Source organism: Neophocaena asiaeorientalis, unplaced genomic scaffold, assembly GCF_003031525.2.
Source record: "Neophocaena asiaeorientalis asiaeorientalis breed wild unplaced genomic scaffold, Neophocaena_asiaeorientalis_V1.1 scaffold381, whole genome shotgun sequence".
Lineage (NCBI taxonomy): Eukaryota > Metazoa > Chordata > Mammalia > Artiodactyla > Phocoenidae > Neophocaena > Neophocaena asiaeorientalis.
In genome coordinates, this window is record NW_020172812.1 from 3,028,740 (window position 1) to 3,044,479 (window position 15,740).

Here is a 15,740-nt window from a genome sequence, read left to right on the forward strand (position 1 = left end):
TTTTTGCTAACTAGTCTTCCTGCCTCCACTCTTGCCCTGTAGAACAGGGGTCCCCAGCCCCCCGGGCTGCGGACTGGTACCGGTCCGCAGCCTGTTAGGACTGGGGCCGCACAGAAGGAGGCGAGCCGTGGGCCAGCGAGTGAAGCTTCGTCTGCCGCTCCCCATGGCTTCCCATTGCTCGCATCACCGCCTGAACCATTCTGCCCCCCATGGAAAAATTGTCTTCCACAAAACTGGTCCCTGGTGCCCAAAAGGTTGGGGACCACTGCTGTACAATATACGCTCTGCGCCATGGCCAGACTTGATAGCGTTTAAAAGCAGAAATCAACTTGTGGAACGTCTTCTTGAAAACCATCAGTATGAGATTCAAACTAATTATCCCTGCCTGTGGGGTCTGACCCCCAACCCCTTCCCCCCAACCCACCTGCCTCTCCTCTGCTCCTCTCACACTGCCCTTCAGCCACGCCCACGTCCTAGCTCCTTAAACACTTGGAGCTCAAGGCCACCTCGGGCCTGTCTGCCACTCTCTCTCTGATATACCCTTACCCAGATCTTACCGTGGTCTTTCCTCCACTCCATTCAGCTTCGGCTCAAATATTTTCTCTTTAAAGAGGTCTTTCCTGACCCTAATACCTAGTATAGCATCCCCCTACTGCAGTCTCTCTTTATCCCATCACCTTATTCTATTTTCTTCACAGCACTTTTGTACCGGAAATGATATTCATTTGTTTTCATGTCTATGGTCTCCACCCCCAGTAGACTATAAGCTCCTCGAAGGCCGGGCTTTGTCTGTTTCCTCACTTTTAGGCCGTTGCTGCCAAGAACAGTGCCTGTCATACAAATAGGTGATCTCGGAGATTTTCGTGGGATAGCTGGGGACTGTCCTGTGGCCTGTTAACTTTGCTTCACCCCAGTGAAATCTGTACGTTACAATAAGACCAACACATGTTTTTCTGCTGCCCTTACTGGTGTGGAGCAATGGTTTGATCCAGAGAGACAAATCTGCCTTTCTCTTGGAGAAGGAAGTAGAGCTTTTGGTTTCTGAAGCTAATTTGGAAGCACATGCGGGTGACTGAGCATCCAGCTATTCTCAAGAGAGGTTGGGACCTAAGTCACGGGGCTTAGGCCGCTGAATAGGTGCCAAGGGATACTTCTCGCTCCTATAATCAAAGTCTTTTTTAAAAACTTGACGTATAGCTGATGTACAATGTTACGTAAGTTACAGGTGTACAATAGAGCGATTCACAATTTTTAAAGGTTACACTCCATTTATAGTTATTATAAAATATTAGCTATATTCCCCGTGTTGTACACTATGTTCTTGTAGCTTATTTTATACATAGTAGTTTGTACCTCTTCATCCCCAAAGTCTTCTTGATGATGGGGATTGAAGTGAGGCCAATGAATTAATCCCTCCACTTCAGACTCAGGGACTGGGGAGACATGTTCAGCAGCCCCAATCCCTCTGCCTCCCCTCTTTTTTTTTTTTTTTGCGGTACGCGGGCCTCTCACTGCTGCAGCCTCTCCCGCTGCGGAGCACAGACGCCGGATGCGCAGGCTCAGCGGCCATGGCTCACGGTCCCAGCTGCTCCGCGGCATGTGGGATCTTCTCGGACCGGGGCACGAACCCGTGTCCCCTGCATCGGCAGGCGGACTCTCAACCACTGCGCCACCAGGGAAGCCCTGCCTCCCCCTCTTTAACTGGATATTGGTTAGCGCTAGGGTTAGGGTTAGGGTATCCAGGGAGCTCCTAAGAGGCGCAAAGCAGCTTTTCTCAGGAAATGGAAATATTAAAGTTGTACATCAGTGTGGTCAGCTAGTCTGGGTGGGTAGCTAAGATGAAGAGCGAGGGGGAGCAATGGAGAGGAGAAAGGAGGAAAGACAGAGGGTGGGAGAGGGACCCAGCAAAGGCAGAGGGAGGGAAAGAGGGTGCAGCAGGTGAGGTGAGTGGAAGACAGGTCTTGCTGTAGGGGAGGATGCCCTTCAAAGCCCTGCAGGTTGGCTTTCAACAACCAGCAGTCAAACTGAACTCATCAGCTACGGATTCAGAAAGTTATCCTGCTCTCAATTAGGGATGACAAAACCGGCTATGCTTGTAACCCTGGACTATTTCGCTGAAACGTCCTTCGACCTTTCCTTTCTTTGGAGAGACTGAAAAACTCACACCAAGATTTCTCAGACTCCCTCGTAGCCAGGATTCTAGAAATAGATGACGTTCTGCCGGGTCAGTTCACTGGTATGCGATCTGGACCGTAGAAGTGAAGGGCAGGCATCTCCCTGTGTCTCCTTGGTTATTGCTGGCAAACAAGATGGGAACCCGTGAGGCTCCTGGGCATCGCAGCTCCAGCACCCGCTCTGTGGGGTCTCGGGCATGGGGGGCAGTGGCGGCAGCCTCTGTGGGGGGACCTTACTTGTGGAATTTCCCCAGAGGTGATCTGTCTCTGAGGGGATCAGGTCTGTTTTGCCCTGGTGCCTGAAGTCTGCTCTTTGAGCTCCTCCAAATATTCGATAAACGCTTAAATCCTTAAAAGGCAATTCCTACTTCCCAAACTGAACTTGGATGGATAAGTTTTCATATGTCACCATTGCAGTTTGCACACAACCCTTATCATCTTCTACTCCCAGAATGGTACATTCCACAGACTCCTCCACCAAATGCATCTCCACAGTCCCTGGTGCCATTGACTCCCCAGTAGCCAATAGCAAACCAGAGCCCTCAGGGCAATGCTGCCGTTCAAATATTTACAAGAAATTCACCGACAAACAGGAAAATCTACAATAACAAACAGGAAATCTACCTCCTAAAATAACCCCAGCTAGGCTTCTGTGAGTCCTTCAAAGAGACAGAGTCATCACCCAGTGGCCTTTCATTTCTAGGTTCTCTCTCCACACACCCCCTGTATCGTCCACTCCTAAAGTGGCCAAGATCTTCTCAGTGCTGGTGCTTGGGTGTGCGACCTGGGCAACCGCGCAGGGTCCCTGCGCTTGGTAAGAGGCTCTTGAAATTCTTAATTATTTTTGAACAAGGAGCCCCACATTTTTACTTTGTACTGGGGGCCACAAATTATAGAGTCAACCTTGATGTTTTCCTACCTTGTGTCCCAAGAATGGGGTGATTGTTGAGCCTGACCTTGACCTCTTGACCAGGACCCCTTCCTTCCCCAAGGAGAGCACATCAGTCCTACTAATTCTCTTACCTGTATCTCAGATCCACCCTCTTGTCTTATCTCCGGATTACTGCGAGCTTCTTAACCATTATCCAGCCTCCAGTTTTCACGGTCCTTAACTTATTCTCCACGAGCTCCCCGGTGCCTGCATGTGTTGACAGTTTCATCTTTCAGAGCCATCTCCCCAGGGCTCAAGAGAATCACATGAAGATGGCATCAGGTTCTTGAGCTGAACCTTCCCTACCCCTCCTCTAAATCATTGGTCCTCAAACTTGGCTGCTAAATTCCAACTAGCAGAGACACTGATGTAAGTGGCAAGGGGTCCCATCTTGGCATCTGGCGAAGTTTGGGTTCTGCTGCTGTGGGTGTGGCCAACTGACACTATTTCACCAGCTCTAAGCATGAATTGCTTGTGGGGTAGCCTAGAAGGACTTATTTTTGGCATAACACTGTAGACTCCGAAATCTAAAGACAAATTCTCTTTCCATGTTTTTCATCTCTTCACAGTGTCTCATTCCAGCCCCAAAGGGATTGAGAGATGTTCATCCCCATTCAGAGCCCAGAGACAGGGTAGTGCTTGTAATACTCACTCGGTGAGGTGGGGATGTCGGCTTAATCCCAACCGGTCTCCTCACTCCCAACTCAAGCCTCACTGCCAGCGACTCTGGCCAGAAAGCACAGGGGGATGAGAAAAAACTCAGGTGTGTAAAACAGGAACCCAGAATTAAGGGTGAAAAGAGAAGGTGGGGATACGCAGCATAGATAAATATGTCTAAGGAGCCATACGGACATTTGGCACGTCCTAGAGGACAGTAAAGGGCTTATTATCCTCCAATTGGCATAGATTTTCTCTTCCTTCTCTCTTGCCTACCCCTGATCTTTTTCCTTTCTGTTCCAAATGGCTTCAGAGTGGCTTGGACAGGAAAGGGCTTATTATCCTCCAATTGGCATAGATTTTCTCTTCCTTCTCTCTTGCCTACCCCTGATCTTTTCCCTTTCTGTTCCAAATGGCTTCAGAGTGGCTTGTCATCATACATGTATTACCCAACAAACATGTCTGTCAGGCCTGTATCCCGTGTTCTTCCCTCTGTGTCCTGGACTGGCTTCAGTAAATGCACAACCCTCCCCAAATTGTATGAGAAATTATATGTGTACGTGCAGACTCTCAAAAGGGTCTATACAAAGGCTAAGACCACTGTTTTACGTTTCCAAGCAACAAACCACTCCCCGCACCCCACCCCCAGTAAGGAACCCTGTGATAATTAGACACAGTGTGGTGGACAATGGGTCCATCCTCTGTCCTGTCCAAGGGTATTTTCTGGGTGTCGTGTGTAAGAGAGTGGAGGGAGAGAAAGCTGAGTAGAGGGAAAGTGCTACATGATTCTCTAGTCTACAGCCTTTCCTGGCCCACTGTTCCTGGCCTGGGACAATACATGGGTGACAACTAACTGGGAAATTCTTAGAATTGCTTCTTGTTTCTGACCTGCTGGTCCCGGCATTCTGGACCGCATTCTGGTCCTTGATGTGTAAGCTAAAGCTGACTATGGCCACCAGAGGGCAGCACACTCAGACGCGGCTGGGTCAGGCCTGTCGGTCCACCTGGACCTTTGGAGCTGCCTTGGGCAACTGAGCAGGTTCAAGGTCGCCCTGCCATTTCATTAGCTTCAAAATAACGTGACCTTATGCTGTAGATGACTGATTTTGGCCCCCACTGACTGTGTTGGGACAGGGATTTACTGTACTTTCCGTTATCTCACTCGGTCCTTATAAACTTCAGGTGGCAAAATTACCCTTCATATCCTGACAGCTCTAAGGGGGTAAAACTTGGGACTGACATAAGTAAGCAAAACTTATTAAAGTTCATGGAATCAGCTATGCAAACTGGGGAACATAAGTTACGGTTCTATTTGTTTTGTAGTTGCATAACAACCGCAAACTGTTCTTCAAGGTAAAAAGGGAAGAAAAGGGAGATTATGAATTCCATTTCAAGGAGAGACCTGCCATTTCTGCTTCCAAGAGACCTGTGGCCCACGGTCATTTATTTAATGGTAGGCTTCTAGAGGGTAGGTGGCCTTATCATCCCTTTACAGATACATTTAATAGCCTCTTTGGGGCTGTTTTCCCAGCTCCCCCTCTTGGCTTCCAACCCATCTCCATGGGTGGCCACAGGCTTGGCCTTTGCAAGCCTGTCCTTGGACAGAGCTGACTCAAGCTTGCAACTAGCTTGTTTTCTCACAGCCTGAGGTTCACAGAGAATGGGCATTTAGAACTGAGCCTTGCAAATCGTAGGACACTAAGAGGAAGGGCCTTGAACTCTAAGAGCTCAAAACTTGCAAAATCTACCTTGATTTCTAATCATCCTGAGCCAGGATCTTTTCCCCAAAGTTATCTTAGTTTTTTGAAGAATATTTTCCTTTTAAAAAATTATACACACATGCACATACATCATTATGTTTATACATGTATGTGTGTGTCCATACTTACATCAGGGTTTCTCAGCCTCAACACTGTTGTCATTTTGGGCCAGACAACAGTTTGCTGTGGCAGCTGCCCTGTGCACGGTAGGGTATTTAGCAGCAACCTTGGACTTCTCCACCTCATGGCAGTAGCAACCCTCCTAGTTGTGACAACCAAAATATCTCTAGACATTGCCAAATATCCCTTGGGGGTCAAAATGTCCCCAGTTAAGAACAATTGGTTGATCTGATTATTGGTCCATGTATGTATGTATGTATGTGTTGATCTATCTATCTAAGTATCTGTTATCTATCTGTATTAAACCAGCTTGATTCAGAGTCTGTTTTTTTCAGCCAAAAAAAAAGTCTGGTAAGACAATGATCAAACATGCACTATGTAGACTGCTCAAATATGAACACAGCAAGTTAGCAGCAGAACCAGGCCTGGATAATTAAGTCTCCTGAACACTACCCAGTGGGCTTTCTACTACTTCCCACCAAAGAACTCCTTTTCAGGGTATTTAACGCCACCAACTTACCTATCATTGTGCTTTCCCTTGTACTAAAACCCGGAAGAACTGGAATTCAGAGACCGTGTTGATGGGAGGAAACACCCCTGGCCAGGTTCCCTTATTAGTCTGAGACACCTAAATTAGTCATCTGGGTGAGGATCATGGTCAGACTTTCTTCGCAGGAGTGTGGGCTCGTTGCTGGGGACAGCATGCCATGAGGTGGGACAGCATGCCATGAGGTAGGCCAGCCTTTGAAGGGGTACCATCCGCCCTCCCTGCTTTCTTACCATCTGGGGAGATTTAGCTTAATATTTTGGTCTTCCCTACATTTCCATGTTTTTTTGAGGCCACTCACCTAATCCAAGTCACTGTGGCATGGTAGAAGTCACTTTCCTTTTTTCCATTCAGAACTTCTAACAAACAACCCAATCCAAAAATGGGCAGAAGACATAAATAGACATTTCTCCAAAGAAGATACACAGATTGCCAACAAGCACATGAAAGAATGCTCAAGATCACTGATTAGAGAAATGAAAATTAATACTACAAGGAGGTATCACCTCACACCAGTCAGAATGGCCATCATCAAAAAATCTGCAAACAATAAGTGCTGACGAGGGTGTGGAGAAAAGGGAACACTCTTGCACTGCTGGTGGGAATGTAAATTGATACAGCCACTATGGAGAACAGAGTCAGCATTTGACATTCAAAAAAAAAGAAAGAACTTATATTAGCTATGGAAACTTTTGAAGGTCAGGAGGAAGTGAGAATGTCAGGTGGTTCTGTGTAACAAACATGCAACAAATGAGGGCAGATGAAAAACTTGTTTTGAAATTGACATCTAGTAAAATGTATTTACTTTGGTCTGCAGTTGTATGAGTTTTGGCAAATGCCCAGAGTCATGTGATAACCAACACAATCGAGATATAGACAGGTCCAAGCACCGTCTCTTTTTAGCCAACCCCTCTTGGCCAACCCTGGGCAAACCCTCATCTGTTCTCCATCCCTATAGTTTTACTTTGTCCTAAATATCGTATAAATGGAATTGTATAGGATTTCTTTTAGACAGCAGAATGCATTTGAGATTCATCCATGCTCCTGCTTGTATCAATAGTTTCGTCCTTTTTATTGCTGAGTGCTATTCTATTGTATGGATGTGGCCATTCATCAGTTGAAAGACACTGGGTTTGCTTCTGATTTTTAGAAGTTAGAATCACGTGCTATAAATATGTGCTTACAGGTTTTGGTGTGAATATAATGTCTCATTTCTCTTTGGTAAATTTTGAGTAGTGAGACCGCTGGGTCATATTGTAAGTGAATGCTTAACTTTGTAAGAAACTGTCACATTATTTCCCAAAGTAGCTGTACCATTTTGTATTCCCACCAGCCGTGTTTGAAAGTTCCGGTTGCTTCTCATCCTTACCAGTCCTTAGTACTGTTAGTTTGTCTTTAAATTTTATTTCAGTCACTCTAATATGATTGTAAAGGTATCTCATTGTGGTTTTACTTAATGGTTTCCTGATAGTTGATGATGTTTGGCATCTTTTCATTTAGTGAAGTATCTGTTCAATAGTTTGCCCATTTAAAAAATTGGTTTGTTTGTTTACTTATAGTTGAGTTTTAAGAATTCTTTTTATATTCTGGGTACAATTCCTTTGTCAGATATGTGGTTTGCAAATATTTTTTCCCAATCTGTGGCTTGCTTTTCATTCTCTCAGTGCCTTTCAAAGAGCAAAGGTTTTAATTCTGACAAAAACCAATATCAACTTTTTCTCTTATAGATAGTGCTTTCGGTGTCAAGAGTAGTTTGTAATAATCCCAACCCAGGACAATCCATGGATATCAAATATGTTTTGTAAATTTTATAGACTCTCTGAGTCTCTCATTCAGCTCCTGCCTGCAATGGTTTGCAAACATTTTCTTTCATATTTCCTCTCCAGCCCTGCCCACGTGAACACACCCACACACTTAAGCGTTACAAACACAGATTTCCTGTGCCACTCCGAACCCTCAGCCCTCCCTTTCCAGGCCTCCTCCCGGAGATCACAGAAGTCACATTTTCCAAAGTATTTTTTATCATGCAGGGGAAAGTGCTGGAGATTGGAATGGTCAGTGCTATTTTTATGGCCAAACACTCCAGAATGTCATTGTGAAGCCTCTTTCTCAAAATTATGCAAGTAGAAATGGCATTATGGAAATTCATCCCCCAACATACATCCATCCCTCGTATAACAAAACTCACACTGTATATCAATGGGATTTAACGTTCAAGTGAATTAATTAGCTATGTTTGCCTATTCGTATTTTGAAATATCTTTCAATATATTCAAAGGAACAGATGTTTTCTGGGGCTATTTTTAAGTCTGAGTACAGCTTCCTTCCACTTCTCTTAGGTTGGATTTGAAGTCCTCACATTTCACAGTTGATACAATTAAGGAAATGCCAGAAAAGTGAAGGAGAGAGGGGAAGGGCGGAGATAAGGAGTTGAAGGAGAAAAATGTATGATCCATTTTTGAGCACACGAATAAATCCTTTCTTCCATGTTTTAAGTTCCACATTAAGAGGTTTACTACTTCTTTCCTGATTGTACCCCATGCAAGTTCATTATAAAACATGTCGGTTATTGTATCTCCATTTAGTGCATACACTGAGTTGAGTGAAATGATTCCCTTTCAACAAAACCTCATGAAAACATAAGTGATTTTTCACCTTGAAAAGGTCTTTTATGCTATAAGATGCGCCAGACCAGTGGGACTTGGAAGTGGGGCAAATCCTGCCTGTCACGGTATCAATCACCGAGTCACCCATGCATGGTTCCCCATCTTCCGCTTCCTGTTTGTCCATCTGGGCTTCCTGCTTCTTCAGGTTCTGCACCTACGACTTCAAGGCTTAGTTTGTCTTTCAGTGGCCATCGGCTAAAAGCAAACAAATGGATAAAGGAAAAAGAAAGAAGAATGATGTTCTTTTAGATCATCATTATCATAGATCTTCTGTGGGCACCAAGTGATGTGGTGCAGAGGCTGGGAGGACTGTCAAGGGGTGGCCAGCCACAGAGAGAAGGATCAGGGCGAAGGTCTGTGTCTGCCTGTCGAAGAAGCCCACACTTCAGACAGATGCTTTCAGAAGAAATCCTAACATTTTTCTGAGGACCTTGGGCGATAATAGGGAAAACCCCTAGAGCATTTTTTTCAGACAGCTGATAAAGTTTGACAGCTTTGAAGAGGAAACAGAACTGCAGGATGTCAGCGGCAGAGTCACAGGGGAAATTCTGCCTCCTGCGAAGCCTCACTCAAGTACCGTGAAGCATAGCCTGAAATGGATAGAAATGCTGGTAAATAATAATATTTTATGAAGAAGTAAAATCTCAGTGATTTTCCCACATCAGTAGCTCTAAGCAAGACCTTGACATTGATTTTTTTTTTCTATTGGGTTAAGTTTCATGGATTTTAGAATGATTTCTTCTGTGAATCCTCAAAAAAAATTTAAAGGAATTGTAAAATGTCACAGCAATGGAAATGTTCGCACATTCCACAGCTCTCGAGTATATGCCATAGTAGAAGTGTCAGAAATTTTCTGTTGTGTCATTTTGTGTTTCTCTGAAACTCTCACCTTCATCACTTTTCCTTACACAGCTAAACACCAAACACTTGGCCTTGCTCCTAAGAACTTTTTCTTGAAGTTTTCTTGAAGAGTTTTTCAGTAGTTGAATTTTCAGCAACATAGAGCATTCTTTCAGCTACCTCTCATTGGTTTGAGATAGACACTCCTTACCACCTAAGAAAGTATTCTATTCTTGATAATTAATTTTGCAATATCAATCGATATTGAAATTTATCAAATGTAAATTCACAATGTTTTGAAAACATATGGCTTTTCAATTCTTTTACCTATTGCTGTAATAAACCATTGAATAGTTTTCCTAACATTGAAATATCCTCATTCTTGGAGTATTCTAGACACTTGGGCTACCTGAGTGGAAAAACAGGCAAATCTCTCACTCTCTGAAGTTTATGATCTATTTTAAATGGTCTTTATAAAATGAGTGAGGAATTGGCCCTTGTACAGCAATTACCACAATTCAGTTTTAGAAGACTTTCATCTTTCCAGAAAGTTCCCTCCTGCCCATTTGCGGCCAATCTCTACTTTTACCCTCAGCTCCAGGCAACCTCCCGTCTGCTTTCTGTCTCTATAATGTTGACTTTTCCGGGTACTTTTCTTCCATGGATTTGCGGTATGCTGTCTTTTGCATTCAGTGTCTTTCACTTGCATACGGTTCTTGAGGGTTACCATCTTGTAACTTGTATCAGCACTTCATTCCTTTTTATTTGGGGGCAGTGTTGCGTTGCACAGCTATGCACTTTGTGTTCATCCATCCAGCAGCTGATGGACTCTAGATCGTTTCCAGTTTGACCATTATGAATAACACTGCTGGAAACACTTGCATACAAGAAATCTGTGGACGTGTGCTTTCACTTCTCGTGAGGAGATTCCTAGAAGTGGAATTGCTGGGTGGCATGGTAAGCGTACCTGTAACTTTTTAAGAAGCATTCAGTTTAGGGAGTGAGGCTCTGTTCATGGAGAATTTCTTTCTTTTTCTCCTTGGCGAAGCCCCAGGTTAGTTGGAAAAGTCTTCCCTGCTCTCACTGGTTCAATGGCCCAGGTTAGGAGCCAGCAAGACAGGCCCTCCCACCCCTTGCTTTGCTGGCGGGACTTTCAGCCCCTGGGGTAAGCTGGAGATAGCACAGCATGCCCAGCCAGGCCTTTGTGCTCTGGGGGCCTCCCTCCGTTCCCCACATCGAGTGCTGCTGGCCCCCTCTAGGAGGTGGTGCAGATTCTTTGCGGGACCATCCCACTCTCGTGGACAATTTCTCCTCCACAGACACTGAACTGTGGGTTGGTCGGCTCTTTGAGTTTGGTCCTGCCTAGCCTCCAGCTCACAGAAATCCTCCTCTCCACAAATAGCTCACAGACAGCATGCTTCCTTACTTTTACTTTCATTTCCCATTTCCCATTGTTATCACTGAAGTCATTCTCTGGTCATTTTGATGGAAATTTGGAAATGGGGCGGTTACACCATGGGGTCAAACCGTCCAGAATTTCAGGGGCTCCTTCCTTCCTGGGCTCCCCCAGAGCACCCCCTTGTGCTCCCTCAAGACTTTCTGCTGACTCTTCTCTTTCCCCAAGCCCTGCCCTTTCTCAGCCCCAAAGAACTTGTTCTGGTTCTATGGTTTCCGTGATGTCTGGGCTGACCCTCCAAACTATACTGATCTCCCTCCCTCGCTGAGCACATTCTCTCTTATTTTCTTTCCTAAATAATGAGTCTGCTCTGCTCGCCTTTTCTCTAATTCGACACTCTGAGCACATTATGGTATTAGTAGAAACTGCTCATATACAAAGAGTAGAAGAATTTGGGGTCTAGAAGGACCTTAGCAAACATCCTGTTCAACAACCTCATTTTATATATGCAGAAACTAAGATCTGCAAAAATTATTCTTGTAAATGACAATAATAATAAGCAAACCTATACCTACTGTATATTTCATAAAGGACATTTATATATTGTATCCTGCTGGTAAGTAATCCCATCAGGCAGGGAAGGGTGATTTGCCCAAGAGAGCATAGCTAGCTTCTGAAATGCTCTATTTGAAAACTTTTGGAATTCACTTTGGTTTAGATTATGAAAATTCTTCCTAACGTTGGGACTGATTCCTCTCAGTCAGTTCTTTCTTGACTCATGTTAAGTTTTACATTTTTTAATTTAGGAGACAGCCTGTAGATCATTGAAGAAAAAGCTGATGTAGAGATTTTACAAATAACTTTTGTTCCCTCTACGAAAAAATGACAGCATGAGAAGACATAAAAATTACCCATAATCCCACCTATCAGGAAAATAACCTATAACCCTACACCAGTCTGGTGTGAATCTTGCATTATGTTTTTCTGTGCTATACCACACATGTATTTATGACTTTCTTACACTATAGTGTGTGTGTGTGTGTATTTTTAACAAAATGGAGTCATCCTGTGTATATTGGAGGAAGCAGTTTTTAACCTAACTACATAAATTCAATGTTTTCCATGTCATTATTATTTTTTTTTCCACGTCATTATAACTCAGGAAAGTATCAACTTTAATGGTATATAGTATTTTACTTTATGAGTATACCATACTTCGTTCAACTGATTCCATGTTGTTGGACATTTACTTGTTTACATTTTTCAAGCAACAATGCTGCAGTGAATACCTTTGTAAATAAATTTAAGATACATTCATTATTATCTCAACTAAATTAGTAGAAGGCTTCTTGGTCAAAAAGGCATGGATGTATTTGCAGATATTGGTATGTAAAGCCTGGTTTAAAGTTAGAGAGATGGGGCTTCCCTGGTGGCGCAGTGGTTGAGAGTCCGCCTGCCGATGCAGGGGACACGGTTTATGCCCCGGTCCAGGAAGATCCCACATGCCGCGGAGCGGCTGGGCCTGTGAGCCATGGCCACCGAGCCTGCGCGTCCGGAGCCTGTGCTCCGCAACGGGAGAGGCCACAACAGTGAGAGGCCCGGGTACCGCAAAAACAAAACAAAACAAACAAACAAACAAAAAGCTGGAGAGATGCATCCAGAAAGATGATGGGGTCTGTAATATTTGGGAGCTAAGATATCACCCCAGAATAAATCAATCACGCAGCCTGTTTAATTGTCAGCCCTTGAGTAATAGTTACAGTGGCTTTTGTCTTTGTACCTCCTACCCTGTATTATTACTGGGACTTCTCAGGGGATCTTCTTTAGCCTAATATCGAAATTCACACTCTAACCAGGACGTGTCAAACCATCTGTGTTTGATTAAAATCACCAAGATTATGTCTTTTGCCAAATTCATTTTTCTTAATCAATTACATAAATGTATCACTACAGACCTGTGACCTTGATATGGAACTGGATTCTTGCCTGAGTTGGCAAATTAAGTTAGACATGTTGCACATTAAAAACAGGATTACAGCACAAAATATTGGCTGAAAGATGTTTGATAGGTCAATCAAAAAAATTTAGAGTTGAAAATTTTTTTTTTAAATTTAGAGTTGGAAAAGCATTCAGGATGGTTTATTTCCATCCTTTTATTTTACAAATGAAGAAATGAAGACTCAGAAAGGCCCTGAGAGTTACACAGCTGGTTTGTGTCTGAGCTGGAACTTGAATCTGGGTCTCTTGATGCCCAGTCAGATACGCCTTCCACTGCTCTAGGCTGCCTGCCTGCCTGCTTGCTACAGGGCTGGAGGGGAGACTATCATCCAGTGTTGGCCATCTACCAGGCCCCAATAGCCTATGAACCAGCGCTTCCGCCAACTTTGTCATTGTAAATGCTGATAATCAGTCACTCTATTCTTTCCATTGATCTTGAACTAGGCCTCTGATGTCCCAGACGTTACTTCCGGTCAGAAGGAATTGTCTAGCAAGTCTCTTTGCCTTCCTTGCAACAGCTGTTTTTTTAAGCTCCTTCTGTGACCCTGGGGAATTATATGTGTGTGTGTGTGTGTGTGTGTGTGTGTGTGTGCGTGTCTGTGTGTGTGTACATGTACACAGACAGACCATCACCACCATTAACAGTTTGAGTAAAAGCTGACTTTACAGGAAATATTATCCATAACTGGAAGCATCAGGAGTCCCTCGGTTCTTCCCCTTCATTAACTGATAAAGTGACAGTGCGGGGGCAACGGAGAGGCTGGATCTGTCCGGGGCGGGGGAATGTGTACGTGTGTGGTAGAACATCTGTGTAACATCACTTCACTGTGCTCAGAGGAATAACTAACAGGTCTGGAAATGCAGGCCTGGGAAAACCAGCAAGTTGAAGTTCAGGGCAATAGCTGATGTGTGAAAAAATCTTAAGCCTAAAAGAATTTATTTTTTAAGGCCTAGTAGAATCTTGAAAAAGATTTTTTTATTATACATACATTTCAAACACCAACATAGAGAATAAATATAATGAAATGCCATGTATATCCATTACTGAAATTCAAAATTATGAAGAATTTGTCACATCTGCTTTATTCCTTTGTTTCTCTTTTCTTTGCTGAGATATTTTAAAGCCAATCCCAGACACTGTGTAATTTTATTCCCCATGCTTAGGTATGCATCTTTGAAAATATGGGCATTCTATTTCCTAATCACACCTATGAAACTAATTAATAATTTATGCGTGTCCTCTGTCCTCCATCCATAATCTAATGGCCTCCATTTTTAATAGAATCTTCTATCAGATTGTAGAAAAATGATACAGATGAACTTCTTTGCAAAGCAGAAATAGAGACATAGACGTAGCGAACAAACATGGATAATAAGGCAGGGAGCGGGGTGGGATGAATTGGGAGGTTGGGATTGACATATATACACTATTATGTATAAAATAGATAACTAATGAGAACCTACTGTATAGCACAGGGGACTCTACTTGGTGTTCTGTGGTGACCTAAAGGGGAAGGAAATCCAAAAATGAGTGGAGATATATATATATATATATATATATATATATATGTATAGCTGATTCATTTTACTGTACAGCAGAAAGCAATGCAACATTGTAAAGCAACTATACTCCAATAAAAATTAATAAAAAAAGAATCTTTTTATCAGATTGTAGAGTAAGAGAAACCTATTATGACTTGTATGCCAGGCCCATTCCACTGCAACAACTGTTCATTGTTCACACTCTTATTAGAACTGTACGGTTAACAATCACTATTCCCGAGGACCAGAGAGGGCCTCGGGAACAGACTGGAGTGACATCTGTAGGCTGGTTAATAGCTTGTAGCTTCATCAAGGCCCAGTGCTTGATTATTGGGGCCAGCCCTTAGGCAATGGCCTGGTTGGGTCACTGCTGTGAGTTACTAGAGCCACAGAATTTAGTTGGACTTATAAAATATAAATACTTCAAGCATTCTAATGCACTACATATTTATGAATGCTAGTGACTAAGCAAAACCCCTTACCTGGAGCAAATGACTGGCTTTGACAGTGGAAGGGTCAATAGTTCTTCTAGCTTACTGTGTTAATGATGCAAAGTCCTTCCTTCCATCCATATCTGGGAAGCCAGTTAGCTTGGATACAGTTAAGGGGCCACAGTGTGGACCTCGGGGTGTGTGTGCCACCCGATTGCCAAATCTCCACTACACCATGTGCTGAGGAAGAGGCAGTTCCAAGCAGTGTTTAGTCGGAAGCACTCACAATTCTGCATGCTTCTTGTTTTTATGCTTGGCTTCCTGTTATGCAAAGATAGGCCGAGGGGGCTGGTGAAGTGTTGCAATGGATGGAGACACAGGCCCACAAGAGACAACTGCTCTCCACATTCCCGAGACACGCAAGCTCCAGAATGAACACCAGAAGGGCGGCCCTGGAAAGGCAGCCTAGTCAGGTGGATTCACAGTGTAGAACTTGCAAGCCTCAAGAAGAAACAGAAAGCCAGCTCTCTCTCTCTTCTTCATATGCTACAGAGACCGCATTTTTGCTTCTTCCTGCAAAAGACGTAGCTACGTGTGCTAAATCCCTTTGTGAAGCAGAGTTTGCTTTTTTACACTGAAAGGCTCACTTGTCAAACAATAAATTTCTATGAGCTATAG

General features: G+C 43.7%; 1 protein-coding gene and 1 long non-coding RNA gene across 3 annotated transcripts in view; one reads left to right on the forward strand and one right to left on the reverse strand.

Annotated features, from left to right (window-relative positions):
* ARHGAP25 (Rho GTPase activating protein 25) overlaps positions 1–15,740 on the forward strand; it is an 84,661-nt gene that overhangs the window by 13,966 nt on the left and 54,955 nt on the right. The window lies entirely within an intron of this gene.
* Positions 1,587–15,434, reverse strand: LOC112397431 (uncharacterized). The gene is made up of 4 exons (XR_003002799.1): positions 15,114–15,434; positions 14,554–14,593; positions 3,198–3,831; positions 1,587–2,297 (listed from the first exon to the last, which is right to left on the reverse strand). It is a non-coding gene; the product is annotated as an uncharacterized LOC112397431 (long non-coding RNA).